The sequence below is a fragment of the Oncorhynchus nerka genome, linkage group LG27 (genome assembly GCF_034236695.1).
Source record: "Oncorhynchus nerka isolate Pitt River linkage group LG27, Oner_Uvic_2.0, whole genome shotgun sequence".
NCBI lineage: Eukaryota > Metazoa > Chordata > Actinopteri > Salmoniformes > Salmonidae > Oncorhynchus > Oncorhynchus nerka.
Window position 1 is genome coordinate 8,758,637 of NC_088422.1, and position 19,198 is coordinate 8,777,834.

The following is a 19,198-nucleotide window of genomic DNA, read 5'->3' on the forward strand; positions in this document are numbered from 1 at the left end:
ATGCTAACAAATTAGCACAAACTGATGGCAAATTCACATAGACGCTGTTAGCTAAATGCTAACAACGGAAAACAAACAAACTAATTGCAAAGCAGTGGAGGCTGCTGAGGGGAAGACAACTCATAATAATGTCTGGAATGAAGTCAATTGAGTGATATCAAACACATGGAAACCACATCTTTAATGTGGTTGATACCACTCCATGGACTCCATTCCAACCATTATTATGAGCCGTCTTCTCCTCAGCAGCTTCCACTGTTGCAAAGAAAGGCAAATCCAGCTCATAAAGTGATGTAAGGGATAATCAACGAGGGACTATGAGTTCTATGGTAAATAATGAACACTGTGGAACTGACCTTCCTTGGACTTGCATTATTTTCCAGAGAACCATAAAGCCCTGAGTTGATTATCCCTTTTATACCATGGCTATAATTTAACACATTTGCTGGTAGAAATGTGTTCAAGTAGCTAGCAAGTTTACTAGATAGCTACAGTAGTTGCCTTGGTAACAAACAAACATACTTGCTAGTTTTGATAACCAAACCATCAGTCCTAGCTTGCTATTATTAAAACCTAATTCAACAACACCAATAATGTTTTCAATTTGACTTAATTTGTAATGTCCAAAAGTCCAAACGTAATTACCGTGGATTGGAGGGAAGAGGTCTGTGAACCAATATCTGAAGTTTTAGGGAAGCATTTTTCAGGTAAAGTCCATTCAAATTCATTTTACAAATAATTGACGTTTATTAGTGGGATGTGGTTCCTGAACCAATGATAGTTGTTCGTATTCATTAAAGTAATATGGGGTGGAAGCTATTGACGTTTTAAGAAAGTATCTTTACTGTAAAGTCAATTTAAGTTGGTAGAATATCACCAAAGTCAAGAAATACAAAAGCAATTGATATTGATTGGAGGGATGAGGTCCCTGAACCAATCACAGTTAGTTTAACTCATCAATGTCACATGGGGTGGAATCTATTGACATTTTAAAGTAGTATTCATGCAAATTTAATGAATGTTTGTAAAAAAGTATGCAAAGTCAACAAATACAACACAAATTACTGTTGATTGGAGGGATGAGGTCCCTGAACCAATATCAGTTGATTGTATTCATGAAAGTTATATGGAGGGGAAGATATTGATGTTTTTTTGAAGTACTTTTATGTAAAGTGATTTATTTTACATTTAGTAGATTTTAGAGAAGTAAAATAAAATGTAACTAATTGCATTCCAGAAAAGAGGTCTCTTATCAGTGTCAAATTTGTTTGAGATCTCTATGTCATGTCGTTGAGAAGGTATTGATATTTTCCATTTACAGGCAATTGTATGCGATGCAGTTTTAAGACGGTTCCTTAACCCTCTGAACAGAGGATGGCACATTTTTAGCTACATTTCACCTCCAAAAAGTGAATATGACACCGAATGGTAAAAACAAGGGGTTTAACTTATTCACTATCATCAGCTGATTTAGAATATTACATTTATTTGTTTTTTATTTATTTAACTAGTTCAGTCAGTTAAGAACAAATTCTTATTTACAACAACTACCTAGGAACAGTAGGTTAACTGCCTTATCCAGTTGTCTTGAAAGAACCATAAATCCAGAGAATGACAGACTTTGATGCCAAACCGCCGCTACACCTTCCTGTTCAAGTGAGCACAACACAACAAGGTGAGTCCAACAATGTATTGACTGCTGCTCTATAAATGATGTAATATGCCAGGGAGATGTGTATACTGTAGATAAGAAAGTAATACTAAGTGTATGTTGTGTAGTAAGCTGTTAGTAGCCCATGTGCCTCACCCTAATAATGTTGTCCCTTTCCCCTCTCATAACTTAGCCTACTGCTCTGACTTGGTGGTGCACATGTAGACTATAGCCTGTTTTAGAGAAATGTAATCATCAAATATTGTAAGAGCTTTCATTGTCTGCTTATATGCAGTTATGACTTGGTGTACAGGGAGAATACTGTAAGAATGGCCCATGTTCAAAATTCTGTCGCTGCACATTTCAAAAGTGCTGAACACATAGTTATATTGACGACGTTCATCCTAGGTCTCTCATTGTCTTAATCTAAATTACCGATATCCTATAGTCCACTCGTTGTCCCCTTGTGCCATAGTTTGTACATCTCAAGTGTCAGTAGAAACCACATTTGTTTTCCCCACCAAGATGTACATGCTGCAATCACCACTGGGTGGGTGAATTATAACACACCAACCCTGTTACCTATAGATAGACAGTCTAGAAATGTTTAAACTATTTACATGTGTTTGGTAAGCTTGCATTCCATTCCCCTGTCACATGGGGATCTATGGTTGATTCTAGATGAAATAGTCAACTCTGTTACAGTCAACCCTGTCACTTTATTTGGCCCTTAATAGGCACTTGCTATAGTATGTATTTGTTACTGTTGAGATGGGAAAACATGTGTTTTATTAAGTTCAACATGTGCTCTTTATGACAGAATATTAGAATTAGGTGAAATATAAAGTTACACTCCCCAAAAGGTACTCAATTGGTGGAATGACCCGAGTACTGAACTGGAGGTGGGAGAGCTAACGATGCGTCTACTGTTGCTCTCTCCTCAGACTCTTAGAGAAGCTATTTCAATCTGATATTTCTCCTATGGTCTAAAATATATGTGTATAGAGGACTCCTCTCTAATATAACATGTCACACATTGTATCAAACTGATGGAATGTTAGGTGTCTCATTGAAAGTCTAACATCTACCATGACTACTGCATGTTTCAATTCTAATAAATAACAAAACAATCCACACCGTAACAACAATATTGCTTTTTTACTAAATGCTTTTATTAAAGAGTAAAACATTGCTAACAAAGATGACATCATCAAACATCACTGGCCTGACTTGAGCAGCTCTGCCCGGGGATGGAGCCAGCAACTTAGCTGCTACCGGTCCGGTCCAGGCTACCTGCAGACCTCCTCCCAGACCTCCTTTTCAGCACCTCCCCTTAACAGGAGAGGTGGTGGAAATGATCAGAGTTGCATTCAACTTGAATAAAGATGAGAAACTCTGGTCTGTGGAGCCACTGGTCTGAGGGGAGGACTTCTGTTGAAACCATTTCCATTTTTGGGATATTTTCTAGGACTGTAGAGGTGGTAAGCAGAGATGAATTTAACTAGGATACAGATGAGAGTCTCTGTTCTAGGGAGGAGGGATACTGACCTTCGATGGTTTGTTGCCTGATAAAGAGGATACTTGCTGGCTTGAGGAGACTATAATGTTTTGAGGAGGAAATGTGGCTCGATGACTTAAAGAGGAGGAGGAATTATTGGGCGACACTTTTAATTACCAACGTAACCTCAGTGGAACTGTGGCTTCATTGAGTTCCAGCTCTAGGCAGACAGCACGTCAGGAATGCTGTAAGACATCACAGAGACAGGTAAGTATCTATATATTTACATGTGTGTTGCATGTACACTAAACCCTCACATTTGGATAATGTCACTTTTTAAAGTGATGACATGTATATTAACAGTGTAAAACATGAATAGATGTTTAAACATTCTTTACCCCATCCTAATTTTCTTCCAGATGCTTGGCTTTTTCTTTGTCTTTGTGTTGGAGATTGGCTCTGATGTTTCAGCCTCTTCTGGAGCTTCTAGCTGCTGGCTGTCTGGCCCCCCCTGATGGTTCTCTGGCCCCTCCTGCTGGTTCTCTGAACTCCCCTCCTGGTTGTCTGCCCATGCCTGTTGCCTCCTTGGCCTTTCCTGGTGGCCATCAGCAGATCCAGTGGGCTCTTGGCTTACTTGTTGGCCTGTGGCCCACCAGGGCAACTCCTGACCGTGGTTGTAATCGTGGCTGTGTTGGGTGGTTAGACACCGGGTGTTGATTTGAGCATCAGCCTCCAGATTCATCTGATCCAGGTAGTTTTCCTTCATCCTCTCCCTCTCCTCCTTCAGTTGTTGATGCGTGTGTTTTTTAAGCAGGGACCGCTCTCTCCACTGCTTATTGAAATCCTCCATCTTCTTCCTTCTCTCCTCAGCCTTCAGCAGCTCCTTCCTCTTCTCCCTCTCTCTCTCTGCCCGGGTCATGGTGGATGTTAGCCTTGTGTGTCCAGGGATGGCTGGGAGGGGAGAAGAAGTAGAGTTTACATTCAACTTAGTGGATCTGGTATCAACTTAAATGTAATGGACACAGGGAATGAAGAATAGAAAACACAATTGGATCTCAATGATTCTTTACTCTTTTCAGTTGAGCAAGGCATGGAATGTGTCAATAAAGTGCAATAATTCCCATCCCGAATTGTCCTGGCCCTAAGTTGAACATGAGTCCAGAATGGCACCTATTCTTTGTATAGTGCCAGGGCATATGTGATCGCTTAGGGCCCCATGGCCACTAGTAGCCCCGGATCCCCCAAAACACGTTTTTGTGTGTGTTTTTAGGAACTCTTTCTGGTTCTTTACTTAGTCTTGAGAGTTAGACTAGTAGATGACACAAGGTACCATTTAAAAACGTGGTTGTTATCAGCAGTATTTTTCTTGTTATGTCAGTCAGTCACTCAATGAGCCATGTCAGCTAACATATTCTTTGGACAGTAGTTTTATATTGAAACAATGATGCAACATGATGACTGGTGTGGAACTTATGTGTGTAGAGGAGACTAAAGAGGATGATGTCATAAGTAGAGGAAAACAGGTCTTACCTATGTGGACGATCTTATGGCCCTCCTCAGCCTCTCTCTGATACGTTCTCTCTATCTTTCTGAGGTTCCTCTTCTCCCATGTTTTATTCACCCAGCCCACATCTCTCCTTCTGATACTTTTATCAGGTGGGAGAATGTCCTCCTTGTCATCTTCCTTCTCCTCCTCCTCTAACTCACCCCTCTTGTACTCAAGGATCTCCCTTCTTTCCTCTTCCACCATCTCCTTTCTTTTTTTTGCCTCTATTATATTTTCTCTCTCTCTGATTAAAGATAAATGGCATTTAATGGCTTTCTTTCTCTGCTCCTCTCTCTCCTCCTCTCTCTGCCTCTCCTCCTCTCTTAGTCTCAACATTTCTTTCTGTCTAGCAATTTCAATCTCTTGTTTTCTATCCTGCTCCTCTTGTTGTCTTGCCCTCTCCTGTTTTCTTTCCATCTCCAGCCGTCTTTCCTCCTTCTCCCTCCTGATTTGTTGTCCTCTTTCTATGTGTTCTCTTTCCCCTTCAACACTTCTAACCTCCTCTCTTTACGCCTATTGAAGACTTCCCGTGCTTTTGCTTTAACATTAACTACTACATGTTTCTTCATGCTTACTTCCTTTCCTCTCTCTTCTCTTTCCCTGTACTCTTCCTCTGCTTCCTTAATCACTTCCTGCTTTTCTTCCATCTCTCTCTCCTGTTCTATCTCCAGTTCATTCTGTCCCTCAATTTCCCCAAAAATATTTTTCTGCCCCTCCTTTCTTCTTCCTGCTTCCTCCCTTTCTCTCATAATCATCTTTTCTTTCTCCATCTCTTTCTGTTGCTGATCTTTTAATTCCATCTCTCTCTGATTCTCATTGTCTTTCTCCTTTCTTTCTCCTTCTCCTTTTGTTTCTGTCTCTCCTCTTGTTGTTGTCGTCTGTGTATCTCTTCTATCTCTTCTATCTCTCTCTGTCTCTTGTTCTCCCCCTCTCTTCCCTCCTTCTCCATGTCAATTTGCTTCTGTTTCCATATATTTTCTTCTTCTTGATCTCTCTCAAACATTTTCTTTCTCTCCTCTTGTTGTTGTCGTCTTTCTTTCTCTCCCATCTCTCTCTGTCTCTCTTTCTCTTCGATCGCTCTCTGTCTCTCTTCTTCTCGTTCTTCCTCTTCCATCTCTATTTGCTTCTGTTTAAATAGTTGTTCTTCATTCTCTCTTTCAATCTCTTTCTGTCTCTCTTCTTCTCCTCCGATATGTTTTTGTCTCTTTTCCATTATCTTTCTTTTGATCTCTCTCTGTCTCTCTTTCTCCTTCTCTTGTACTTCCTCTTCCATCTCTATTTGCTTCTGTTTAAATAGTTCTTCTTCATTCTCTCTTTCAATCTCTTTCTGTCTCACTTCTCTTTCCATGTTTTTCTGTCTCTTCTCCATTCTCTTTCCTTTGATCTCTCTCTGTCTCTCTTTCTCCCTCTCTCGTTCTTCCTCTTCCATCTCTTTTTGCTTCTGTTCAAATAGTTCTTCATTCTCTCTTTCAATCTCTTTCTGTCTCCCTTTCTCCCTCTCTCGTTCTTCCTCTTCCATCTCTATTTGCTTCTGTTTACATCTTTCTTCTTCGTGCTCTCTTTCAATCTCTCTCTGTCTCTCTTCTTCTCTTTCGATATGTTTTTGTCTCTTTTCCATTATCTTTCTTTTGATCTCTCTCTGTCTCTCTTTCTGCCTCTCTCTTTCTTCCTCTTCCATCTCTATTTGCTTCTGTTTACACCTTTCTTCTTCAATCTCTCTTTCAATCTCTCTCTGTCTCTCTTCTTCTCTTTCCATAATTTTCTGTCTCTTCTCCATTCTCTTCCTTTTGATCTCTCTCTGTCTCTCTTTCTGCCTCTCTCTTTCTTCCTCTTCCATCTCTATTTGCTTCTGTTTACACCTTTCTTCTTCAATCTCTCTTTCAATCTCTCTCTGTCTCTCTTCTTCTCTTTCCATAATTTTCTGTCTCTTCTCCATTCTCTTCCTTTTGATCTCTCTCTGTCTCTCTTTCTCCCTTTCTCGTTCTAGCTCTTCCATCTCTATTTGCTTCTGTTTACATCTTTCTTCTTCAATCTCTCTTTCAATCTCTCTCTGTCTCTCTTCTTCTCTTTCCATAATTTTCTGTCTCTTCTCCATTCTCTTCCTTTTGATCTGTCTCTGTCTCTCTTTCTCCCTTTCTCGTTCTACCTCTTCCATCTCTATTTGCTTCTGTTTACATCTTTCTTCTTCAATCTCTCTCTGTCTCTCTTCTTCTCTTTCCATAATTTTCTGTCTCTTCTCCATTCTCTTCCTTTTGATCTCTCTCTGTCTCTCTTTCTCCCTCTCTCTTTCTTCCTCTTCCATCTCTATGTGCTTCTGTTTGCGTCTCTCCTCTTCTTCTTCTCTCTCCATCTCCTTCTTCTTCTCATCTTCTTCTTGTCTCTGTTTTGGTATTTTCTCCATTCTCTTTCTTTCTACCTCTTTCTGTTTGTTGTGCTCACCCTCCATCTTCTCCTCCATGTCCATTTGGTTCTGTTTCCATTTATATTTGTCTGTTTCCATATTTTCTAATTCTATCTGCTGTTCCTTGATTTTCTTGAAGACTTCCTCCAATTCAGACGTCTTTTTGTCATTGATGAGGGCAATCTCCATCTCTCTCTCCACTCTATTTTTCATCTCCTCTTCACTTCGTCTCCAATCATTTTCTCTCTCTCTGTCTCTATCAAATGTTCTCTCTGGTTCAGTCTCGTCTTTCAATCTAATCTCTTCTTTCATTCTCACAACCTCTCTGTCCAACCTCTCTGCCTCTCTGTGTGTTTGTATTTGTACACATTTTGGACATAATTGATTCCATAAAATGTCTCATAATTTTTTCAAACCATGTCAATACATTAATTGACAATGAATTGTCCAGATGAATTGATCAACATGACCCTGCTATTGATGTTGTCCAGTGTTTGATTCAATTACCTAGCTCTAGGTTGTATTTCTGTGTATCATTCTCTGCAAATCCTTTGAAAGTATGTCTTGGTAATAGATTATCACTAATTTTACCTTTTAAAATGAAGCAAGAGATTGAGAGATTGAGGCTATGGCAGAAAGTCATGGAGGATCAGCGACCAAGACTGGCCTGGAACAACAAACCTATTGAAACAGGAAGAGAGAGGGAAAGAGAGAGAGAAAGGGAGATGGAAAGTGAGAGAAAAGCAGAATTGGAAAGACAAGAAATGAAGAAGAAAGTGGAACAGGCAGAAGAAACGATAAAAGCGTTAGAACGAGAGATTGAGAGATTGAAAGAGATTGAGAAGGAAATCATATTGAAAGAGAAAGAGACATGCGTATTGCAGAGAATGAGAAAGTCAAACTGGTTAACGAAAAGGTAAAAGAGTTAGAGAGAGAGGTTGAGAGACTGAAAGAAGATATGACAACAAAAGAGATTCAATACAAAATCAAATTTGAAAGAGCGAAAGAAGCGCTTTAGAAGACAGAATGACAGAGTGAAACAGGTTAACCAAAATGTACTAGTGTTAGACAGAGAGGTTGTGAGAATGAAAGAAGAGATTAGATTGAAAGACGAGACTGAACCAGAGAGAACATTTGATAGAGACAGAGAGAGAGAAAATGATTGGAGACGAAGTGAAGAGGAGATGAAAAATAGAGTGAGAGAGAGATGGAGATTGCCTCATCAATGACAAAAAGACGTCTGAATTGGAGGAAGTCTTCAAGAAAATCAAGGAACAGCAGATAGAATTAGAAAATATGGAAACAGACAAATATAAATGGAAACAGAACCAAATGGACATGGAGGAGAAGATGGAGGGTGAGCACAACAAACAGAAAGAGGTAGAAAGAAAGAGAATGGAGAAAATACCAAAACAGAGACAAGAAGAAGATGAGAAGAAGATGGAGCTGGAGAGAGAAGAAGAAGAGGAGAGACGCAAACAGAAGCACATAGAGATGGAAGAGGAAGAAAGAGAGAGGGAGAAAGAGAGACAGAGAGAGATCAAAAGGAAGAGAATGGAGAAGAGACAGAAAATTATGGAAAGAGAAGAAGAGAGACAGAGAGAGATTGAAAGAGAGATTGAAGAAGAAAGATGTAAACAGAAGCAAATAGAGATGGAAGAGGTAGAACGAGAAAGGGAGAAAGAGAGACAGAGAGAGATCAAAAGGAAGAGAATGGAGAAGAGACAGAAAATTATGGAAAGAGAAGAAGAGAGAGATTGAAAAAGAGAGATTGAAGAAGAAAGATGTAAACAGAAGCAAATAGAGATGGAAGAGGTAGAACGAGAAAGAGAGACAGAGAGAGATCAAAAGGAAGAGAATGGAGAAGAGACAGAAAATTATGGAAAGAGAAGAAGAGAGACAGAGAGAGATTGAAAGAGAGATTGAAGAAGAAAGATGTAAACAGAAGCAAATAGAGATGGAAGAGGAAGAAAGAGAGAGGAGAAAGAGAGACAGAGAGAGATCAAAAGAAAGATAATGGAAAAGAGACAAAAACATATCGAAAGAGAAGAAGAGAGACAGAGAGAGATTGAAAGAGAGCACGAAGAAGAAAGATGTAAACAGAAGCAAATAGAGATGGAAGAGGAAGAACGAGAGAGGGAGAAAGGGAGACAGAAAGAGATTGAAAGAGAGAATGAAGAACTATTTGAACAGAAGCAAAAAGAGATGGAAGAGGAAGAACGAGAGAGGGAGAAAGAGAGACAGAGAGAGATCAAAGGAAAGAGAATGGAGAAGAGACAGAAAAACATGGAAAGAGAAGTGAGACAGAAAGAGATTGAAAGAGAGAATGAAGAAGAACTATTTAAACAGAAGCAAATAGAGATGGAAGAGGAAGAAAGAGAAGAAGAGAGACAGAGAGAGATCAAAAGAGAGAATGATGAAGAAATATGTAAACAGAAGCAAAACGAGATGAAAGAGGAAGTACAAGAGAAGGAGAAAGAGAGACAGAGAGAGATCAAAAGAAAGATAATGGAAAAGAGACAAAAACATATCGGAGGAGAAGAAGAGAGACAGAAAGAGATTGAAAGAGAGAATGAAGAACAACTATTTAAACAGAAGCAAATAGAGATGGAAGAGGAAGAACGAGAAGAAGAGAGACAGAGAGCGATCGAAGAGAAAGAGAGACAGAGAGAGATGGGAGAGAAAGAAAGACGACAACAACAAGAGGAGAGAAAGATAATGTTTGAGAGATCAAGAAGAAGAAAATATATGGAAACAGAAGCAAATTGACATGGAGAAGGAGGGAAGAGAGGGGAGAACAAGAGACAGAGAGAGATAGAAGAGATAGAAGAGATACACAGACGACAACAACAAGAGGAGAGACAGAAACAAAAGGAGAAGGAGAAAGAAAGGAGAAAGACAATGAGAATCAGAGAGAGATGGAATTAAAAGATCAGCAACAGAAAGAGATGGAGAAAGAAAAGATGATTATGAGAGAAAGGGAGGAAGCAGGAAGAAGAAAGGAGGGGCAGAAAAATATTTTTGGGGAAATTGAGGGACAGAATGAACTGGAGATAGAACAGGAGAGAGAGATGGAAGAAAAGCAGGAAGTGATTAAGGAAGCAGAGGAAGAGTACAGGGAAAGAGAAGAGAGAGGAAAGGAAGTAAGCATGAAGAAACATGTAGTAGTTAATGTTAAAGCAAAAGCACGGGAAGTCTTCAATAGGCGTAAAGAGTGGCCATGGGGCCCTAAGCGATCACATATGCCCTGGCACTATACAAAGAATAGGTGCCATTCTGGACTCATGTTCAACTTAGGACCAGGTCAATTTGGGATGGGAATTATTGCACTTTATTGACACATTCCATGCCTTGCTCAACTGAAAAGAGTAAAGAATCATTGAGATCCAATTGTGTTTTCTATTCTTCATTCCCTGTGTCCATTACATTTAAGTTGATACCAGATCCACTAAGTTTAATGTAAACTCTACTTCTTCTCCCCTCCCAGCCATCCCTGGACACACAAGGCTAACATCCACCATGACCCGGGCAGAGAGAGAGAGGGAGAAGAGGAAGGAGCTGCTGAAGGCTGAGGAGAGAAGGAAGAAGATGGGGGATTTCAATAAGCAGTGGAGAGAGCGGTCCCTGCTTAAAAAACACACGCATCAACAACTGAAGGAGGAGAGGGAGAGGATGAAGGAAAACTACCTGGATCAGATGAATCTGGAGGCTGATGCTCAAATCAACACCCGGTGTCTAACCACCCAACACAGCCACGATTACAACCACGGTCAGGAGTTGCCCTGGTGGGCCACAGGCCAACAAGTAAGCCAAGAGCCCACTGGATCTGCTGATGGCCACCAGGAAAGGCCAAGGAGGCAACAGGCATGGGCAGACAACCAGGAGGGGAGTTCAGAGAACCAGCAGGAGGGGCCAGAGAACCATCAGGGGGCCAGACAGCCAGCAGCTAGAAGCTCCAGAAGAGGCTGAAACATCAGAGCCAATCTCCAACACAAAGACAAAGAAAAAGCCAAGCATCTGGAAGAAAATTAGGATGGGGTAAAGAATGTTTAAACATCTATTCATGTTTTACACTGTTAATATACATGTCATCACTTTAAAAAGTGACGTTATCCAAATGTGAGGGTTTAGTGTACATGCAACACACATGTAAATATATAGATACTTACCTGTCTCTGTGATGTCTTACAGCATTCCTGACGTGCTGTCTGCCTAGAGCTGAACTCAATGAAGCCACAGTTCCACTGAGGTTACATTGGTAATTAAAAGTGTCGCCCAATAATTCCTCCTCCTCTTTAAGTCATCGAGCCACATTTCCTCCTCAAAACATTATAGTCTCCTCAAGCCAGCAAGTATCCTCTTTATCAGGCAACAAACCATCGAAGGTCAGTGACCCTCCTCCCAAGAACAGAGACTCTCATCTGTATCCTAGTTAAATTCATCTCTGCTTACCACCTCTACAGTCCTAGAAAATATCCCAAAAATGGAAATGGTTTCAACAGAAGTCCTCCCCTCAGACCAGTGGCTCCACAGACCAGAGTTTCTCATCTTTATTCAAGTTGAATGCAACTCTGATCATTTCCACCACCTCTCCTGTTAAGGGGAGGTGCTGAAAAGGAGGTCTGGGAGGAGGTCTGCAGGTAGCCTGGACCGGACCGGTAGCAGCTAAGTTGCTGGCTCCATCCCCGGGCAGAGCTGCTCAAGTCAGGCCAGTGATGTTTGATGATGTCATCTTTGTTAGCAAAGTTTTATTCTTTAATAAAATCATTTAGTAAAAAAGCAATATTGTTGTTACGGTGTGGATTGTTTTGTTATTTATTAGAATTGAAACATGCAGTAGTCATGGTAGATGTTAGACTTTCAATGAGACACCTAACATTCCATCAGTTTGATACAATGTGTGACATGTTATATTAGAGAGGAGTCCTCTATACACATCTATTTTAGACCATAGGAGAAATATCAGATTGAAATAGCTTCTCTAAGAGTCTGAGGAGAGAGCAACAGTAGACGCATCGTTAGCTCTCCCACCTCCAGTTCAGTACTCGGGTCATTCCACCAATTGAGTACCTTTTGGGAGTGTAACTTTATATTTCACCTAATTCTAATATTCTGTCATAAAGAGCACATGTTCAACTTAATAAAACACATGTTTTCCCATCTCAACAGTAACAAATACATACTATAGCAAGTGCCTATTAAGGGCCAAATAAAGTGACAGAGTTGACTGTAACAGAGTTGACTATTTCATCTAGAATCAACCATAGATCCCCATGTGACAGGGGGAATGGAATGCAAGCTTACCAAACACATGTAAATAGTTTAAACATTTCTAGACTGTCTATCTATAGGTAACAGGGTTGGTGTGTTATAATTCACCCACCCAGTGGTGATTGCAGCATGTACATCTTGGTGGGGAAAACAAATGTGGTTTCTACTGACACTTGAGATGTACAAACTATGGCACAAGGGGACAACGAGTGGACTATAGGATATCGGTAATTTAGATTAAGACAATGAGAGACCTAGGATGAACGTCGTCAATATAACTATGTGTTCAGCACTTTTGAAATGTGCAGCGACAGAATTTTGAACATGGGCCATTCTTACAGTATTCTCCCTGTACACCAAGTCATAACTGCATATAAGCAGACAATGAAAGCTCTTACAATATTTGATGATTACATTTCTCTAAAACAGGCTATAGTCTACATGTGCACCACCAAGTCAGAGCAGTAGGCTAAGTTATGAGAGGGGAAAGGGACAACATTATTAGGGTGAGGCACATGGGCTACTAACAGCTTACTACACAACATTTACATTTACATTTAAGTCATTTAGCAGACGCTCTTATCCAGAGCGACTTACAAATTGGTGCATTCACCTTATGACCTCCAGTGGAACAGTAGTGCATCTAAATCTTTTCAGGGGAGGGGGTGAGAGGGATTACTTTATCCTATCCTAGGTATTCCTTAAAGAGGTGGGGTTTCAGGTGTCTCCGGAAGGTGGTGATTGACTCCGCTGTCCTGGCGTCGTGAGGGAGTTTGTTCCACCATTGGGGGCCAGAGCAGCGAACAGTTTTGACTGGGCTGAGCGGGAACTGTACTTCCTCAGTGGTAGGAGGCGAGCAGGCCAGAGGTGGATGAACGCAGTGCCCTTGTTTGGGTGTAGGGCCTGATCAGAGCCTGGAGGTACTGAGGTGCCGTTCCCTCACAGCTCCGTAGGCAAGCACCATGGTCTTGTAGCGGATGCGAGCTTCAACTGGAAGCCAGTGGAGGGAGCGGAGGAGCGGGGTGACGTGAGAGAACTTGGGAAGGTTGAACACCAGACGGGCTGCGGCGTTCTGGATGAGTTGTAGGGGTTTAATGGCACAGGCAGGGAGCCCAGCCAACAGCGAGTTGCAGTAATCCAGACGGAGATGACAAGTGCCTGGATTAGGACCTGCGCCGCTTCCTGTGTGAGGCAGGGTCGTACTCTGCGGATGTTGTAGAGCATGAACCTACAGGAACGGGCCACCGCCTTGATGTTAGTTGAGAACGACAGGGTGTTGTCCAGGATCACGCCAAGGTTCTTAGCGCTCTGGGAGGAGGACACAATGGAGTTGTCAACCGTGATGGCGAGATCATGGAACGGGCAGTCCTTCCCGGGAGGAAGAGCAGCTCCGTCTTGCCGAGGTTCAGCTTGAGGTGGTGATCCGTCATCCACACGGATATGTCTGCCAGACATGCAGAGATGCGATTCGCCACCTGGTCATCAGAAGGGGGAAAGGAGAAGATTAATTGTGTGTCGTCTGCATAGCAATGATAGGAGAGACCATGTGAGGTTATGACAGAGCCAAGTGACTTGGTGTATAGCGAGAATAGGAGAGGGCCTAGAACAGAGCCTGGGGACACCAGTGGTGAGAGCACGTGGTGTGGAGACGGATTCTCGCCACGCCACCTGGTAGGAGCGACCTGTCAGGTAGGACGCAATCCAAGCGTGGGCCGCGCCGGAGATGCCCAACTCAGAGAGGGTGGAGAGGAGGATCTGATGGTTCACAGTATCGAAGGCAGCCGATAGGTCTAGAAGGATGAGAGCAGAGGAGAGAGAGTTAGCTTTAGCAGTGCGGAGCGCTCCGTGATACAGAGAAGAGCAGTCTCAGTTGAATGACTAGTCTTGAAACCTGACTGATTTGGATCAAGAAGGTCATTCTGAGAGAGATAGCGGGAGAGCTGGCCAAGGATGGCACGCTCAAGAGTTTTGGAGAGAAAAGAAAGAAGGATACTGGTCTGTAGTTGTTGACATCGGAGGGATCGAGTGTAGGTTTTTTCAGAAGGGGTGCAACTCTCGCTCTCTTGAAGACGGAAGGGACGTAGCCAGCGGTCAGGGATGAGTTGATGAGCGAGGTGAGGTAAGGGAGAAGGTCTCCGGAAATGGTCTGGAGAAGAGAGGAGGGGATAGGGTCAAGCGGGCAGGTTGTTGGGCCGGCCGTCACAAGACGCGAGATTTCATCTGGAGAGAGAGGGAGAAAGAGGTCAGAGCACAGGGTAGGGCAGTGTGAGCAGAACCAGCGGTGTCGTTTGACTTAGCAAACGAGGATCGGATGTCGTCGACCTTCTTTTTCAAAATGGTTGACGAAGTCATCTGCAGAGAGGGAGGAGGGGGAGGGGGGAGGAGGATTCAGGAGGGAGGAGAAGGTTGCAAAGAGCTTCCTAGGGTTAGAGGCAGATGCTTGGAATTTAGAGTGGTAGAAAGTGGCTTTAGCAGCAGAGAGAGAAGAGGAAAATGTAGAGAGGAGGGAGTGAAAGGATGTCAGGTCCGCAGGGAGGCGAGTTTTCTCCATTTCCGCTCGGCTGCCCGGAGCCCTGTTCTGTGAGCTCGCAATGAGTCGTCGAGCCACGGAGCGGGAGGGGAGGACCGAGCCGGCCTGGAGGATAGGGGACATAGAGAGTCAAAGGATGCAGAAAGGGAGGAGAGGAGGGTTGAGGAGGCAGAATCAGGAGATAGGTTGGAGAAGGTTTGAGCAGAGGGAAGAGATGATAGGATGGAAGAGGAGAGAGAAGGGGGAGAGAGAGCGAAGGTTGGGACGGCGCGATACCATCCGAGTAGGGGCAGTGTGGGAAGTGTTGGATGAGAGCGAGAGGGAAAAGGATACAAGGTAGTGGTCGGAGACTTGGAGGGGAGTTGCAACGAGGTTAGTGGAAGAACAGCATCTAGTAAAGATGAGGTCGAGCGTATTTCCTGCCTTGTGAGTAGGGGGGAAGGTGAGAGGGTGAGGTCAAAAGAGGAGAGGAGTGGAAAGAAGGAGGCAGAGAGGAATGAGTCAAAGGTAGGCGTGGGGAGGTTAAAGTCGCCCAGAACTGTGAGAGGTGAGCCGTCCTCAGGAAAGGAGCTTATCAAGGCATCAAGCTCATTGATGAACTCTCCGAGGAACCTGGAGGGCGATAAATGATAAGGATGTTAAGCTTGAAAGGGCTGGTAACTGTGACAGCATGGAATTCAAAGGAGGCGATAGACAGATGGGTAAGGGGAGAAAGAGAGAATGACCACTTGGGAGAGATGAGGATCCCGGTGCCACCACCCCGCTGACCAGAAGCTCTCGGGTGTGCGAGAACACGTGGGCAGACGAAGAGAGAGCAGTAGGAGTAGCAGTGTTGTCTGTGGTGATCCATGTTTCCGTCAGTGCCAAGAAGTCGAGGGACTGGAGGGAGACATAGGCGGAGATGAACTCTGCCTTGTTGGCCGCAGATCGGCAGTTCCAGAGGCTACCGGAGACCTGGAACTCCACGTGGGTCGTGCGCGCTGGGACCACCAGATTAGGTGGCCGCGGCCACGCGGTGTGGAGCGTTTGTATGGTCTGTGCAGAGAGGGAGAGAACAGGGATAGACAGACACATAGTTGACAGGCTACACAAGAGGCTACGCTAATGCAAAGGAGATTGGAATGACAAGTGGACTACACGTCACGAGTGTTCAGAAAGTTAAGCTTACGTAGCAAGAATCTTATTGACTAAAATGATTAAAATGATACAGTACTGCTGAAGTAGGCTAGCTGGCAGAGGCTGCGTTGTTGACTATGTAGGCTAGCTGGCATTGGCTGCGTTGTTGACACTACACTAATCAAGTCGTTCCGTTGAGTGTAATAGTTTCTACTGTGCTGCTATTCGGGGCTAGCTGGCTAGTAAGTATTACTTTCTTATCTACAGTATACACTGTAACCACTTGACTCCCTGGCATATTACATCATTTATAGAGCAGCAGTCAATACATTGTTGGACTCACCTTGTTGTGTTGTGCTCACTTGAACAGGAAGGTGTAGCGGCGGTTTGGCATCAAAGTCTGTCATTCTCTGGATTTATGGTTCTTTCAAGACAACTGGATAAGGCAGTTAACCTACTGTTCCTAGGTAGTTGTTGTAAATAAGAATTAGTTCTTAACTGACTGAACTAGTTAAATAAATAAAAAACAAATAAATGTAATATTCTAAATCAGCTGATGATAGTGAATAAGTTAAACCCCTTGTTTTTACCATTCGGTGTCATTCACTTTTGGAGGTGAAATGTAGCTAAAAATGTGCCATCCTCTGTTCAGAGGGTTAAGGAACCGTCTTAAAACTGCATCGCATACAATTGCCTGTAAATGGAAAATATCAATACCTTCTCAACGACATGACATAGAGATCTCAAACAAATTTGACACTGATAAGAGACCTCTTTCTGGAATGCAATTAGTTACATTTTATTTTACTTCTCTAAAATCTACAAAATGTAAAATAAATCACTTTACATAAAAGTACTTCAAAAAACATCAATATCTTCCCTCCATATAACTTTCATGAATACAATCAACTGATATTGGTTCAGGGACCTCATCCCTCCAATCAACAGTAATTTGTGTTGTATTTGTTGACTTTGGATACTTTTTTACAAACGTTAATTAAATTTGCATGAATAATACTTTAAAATGTCAATAGATTCCACCCATTTGACATTCATGAGTTAAACTAACTGTGATTGGTTCAGGGACCTCATCCCTCCAATCAATATCAATTGTTTTTGTATTTCTTGACTTTGGTGATATTCTACCAACTTAAATTGACTTTACAGTAAAGATACTTTCTTAAAACGTCAATAGCTTCCACCCCATATTACTTTAATGAATACGAACAACTGTCATTGGTTCAGGAACCACATCCCACTAATAAACTTACTTTCAATTTTTATTAAATTAATTTGAATTGACTTTACCTGAAAAATGCTTCCCTAAAACTTCAGATATTGGTTCACAGACCTCTTCCTCCAATCCATGGTAATTACGTTTGGACTTTTGGACATTACAAATGAAGTCAAATTGAAAACATTATTGGTGTTGTTGAATTAGGTTTTCATAATAGCAAGCTAGGACTGATGGTTTGGTTATCTAAACTAGCAAGTATGTTTGTTTGGTTACCAAGGCAACTACTGTAGCTATCTAGTAAACTTGCTAGCTACTTGAACACATTTCTACCGGCAAATGTGTTAAATTATAGCCATGGTATAAAAGGGATAATCAACTCAGGGCTTTATGGTTCTCTGGAAAATAATGCAAGTCCATGGAAGGTCAGTTCCACAGTGTTCATTATTTACCATAGAACTCATAGTCCCTCGTTGATTATCCCTTACATCACTTTATGAGCTGGATTTGCCTTTCTTTGCAACAGTGGAAGCTCATAATAATGTCTGGAATCTTTGATGTGGTTGATATCACTCCATTGACTTCATTCCAGACATGATTATGAGTTGTCTTCCCCTCAGCAGCCTCCACTGCTTTGCAATTAGCTAGTTTGTTTTCCGTTGTTAGCATTTAGCTAACAGCGTCTATGTGAATTTGCTATCAGTTTGTGCTAATTTGTTAGCATTCTGGAAATAGAGGGCAATAGGTTTTTCTTGTGTTTTTAGCACCCACTCATGTGCTATGCCAGTAATACTGTTAATCCCGGTATGAGAGAAGGATGGTATGACAATATGAACATCTGGATACCGCCCAACCCTAATCACCACAACTACACACCTACTACCACAACTACCACACCTACTTATCCCAACTACCACATCTACCTACCACAACTACAACCACAACCACCACACCAACCTACCAAAACTAACACACCTACCACACCTATCATCACCACAACTACAAAACCTACCATCACCAAACCTACCTAACACAACCACCACACATATGTACCACAACTACCCCACCTACCAAACCAACTACCAAACCTACCTACCACAACTACCACAACCATCCTACCCACCATCAACACACCTACAATCCACCAACACCACAACTACCACACCTACCTACCACAACTACCACACCTATGTACCACAACTACCACAACTACCACACCTACTTATCCCAACTACCACACCTACTTATCCCAACTACCACACCTACCTACCACAACTACCACCCCTATGTACCACAACCACCACACCAACCTACTAAAACGAACACACCTACCATCACCACAACTACAAAACCTACCATCACCACACCTACCAAACCTACCCACCACAACTACCCTACCTACCATCAACACACCTACAATCCACCAACACCACAACATCACATCTACTATCATCACACTTACCACACCTAACAAACCTACCCAAACTACCACACCTATAATCACCATACCTACCCTATCTATCATCACCAAACCTACCAAACTTACCTACCATCACCACTTCTCTCACACCTACATCACAAAACCTAACACACCTACCATACCTACCTTCACCAAACCATCCATCACCACACCTATCACACCTACCATAACCACAGCTACCTCATGTACCATCACCACACCCACCAAACCTACCTACCACAACTACCATACCATACCTACCTACCACAACTATCACACCTACCATCACCATACCTACCATTACACCTACCATCACCACACCTACCATCCATACACCTACCATCATACATACCATCACCACAAAAAACCATACCATAATTACTTCACCACACCTACCATCAGACCTACCATCATCACATCTACCATAACCACACCTACCTTCACAACACCTACCGTCACCACACCTACAACCACTCCACTTACCATTACACC

General features: G+C 42.4%; 2 long non-coding RNA genes across 3 annotated transcripts; one reads left to right on the forward strand and one right to left on the reverse strand.

Moving 5' to 3' along the window:
* The first annotated feature begins 547 nt into the window (after window positions 1-547).
* Window positions 548-4,272, forward strand: LOC135565259 (uncharacterized). 2 transcript variants are annotated; one of them, XR_010461435.1, is made up of 3 exons: window positions 548-707; window positions 1,322-1,675; window positions 3,120-4,272. It is a non-coding gene; the product is annotated as an uncharacterized LOC135565259 (long non-coding RNA). The 2 variants fall into 2 exon arrangements; XR_010461434.1 differs by lacking the exon at window positions 548-707 and having other exon boundaries at window positions 1,045-1,675.
* Window positions 4,273-11,028: 6,756 nt separating this feature from the next.
* Window positions 11,029-18,946, reverse strand: LOC135565261 (uncharacterized). Its single transcript, XR_010461437.1, has 6 exons — window positions 18,514-18,946; window positions 17,322-18,115; window positions 16,604-16,707; window positions 16,357-16,476; window positions 11,266-11,314; window positions 11,029-11,113 (listed from the first exon to the last, which is right to left on the reverse strand). It is a non-coding gene; the product is annotated as an uncharacterized LOC135565261 (long non-coding RNA).
* Between the last annotated feature and the right edge of the window lie 252 nt (window positions 18,947-19,198).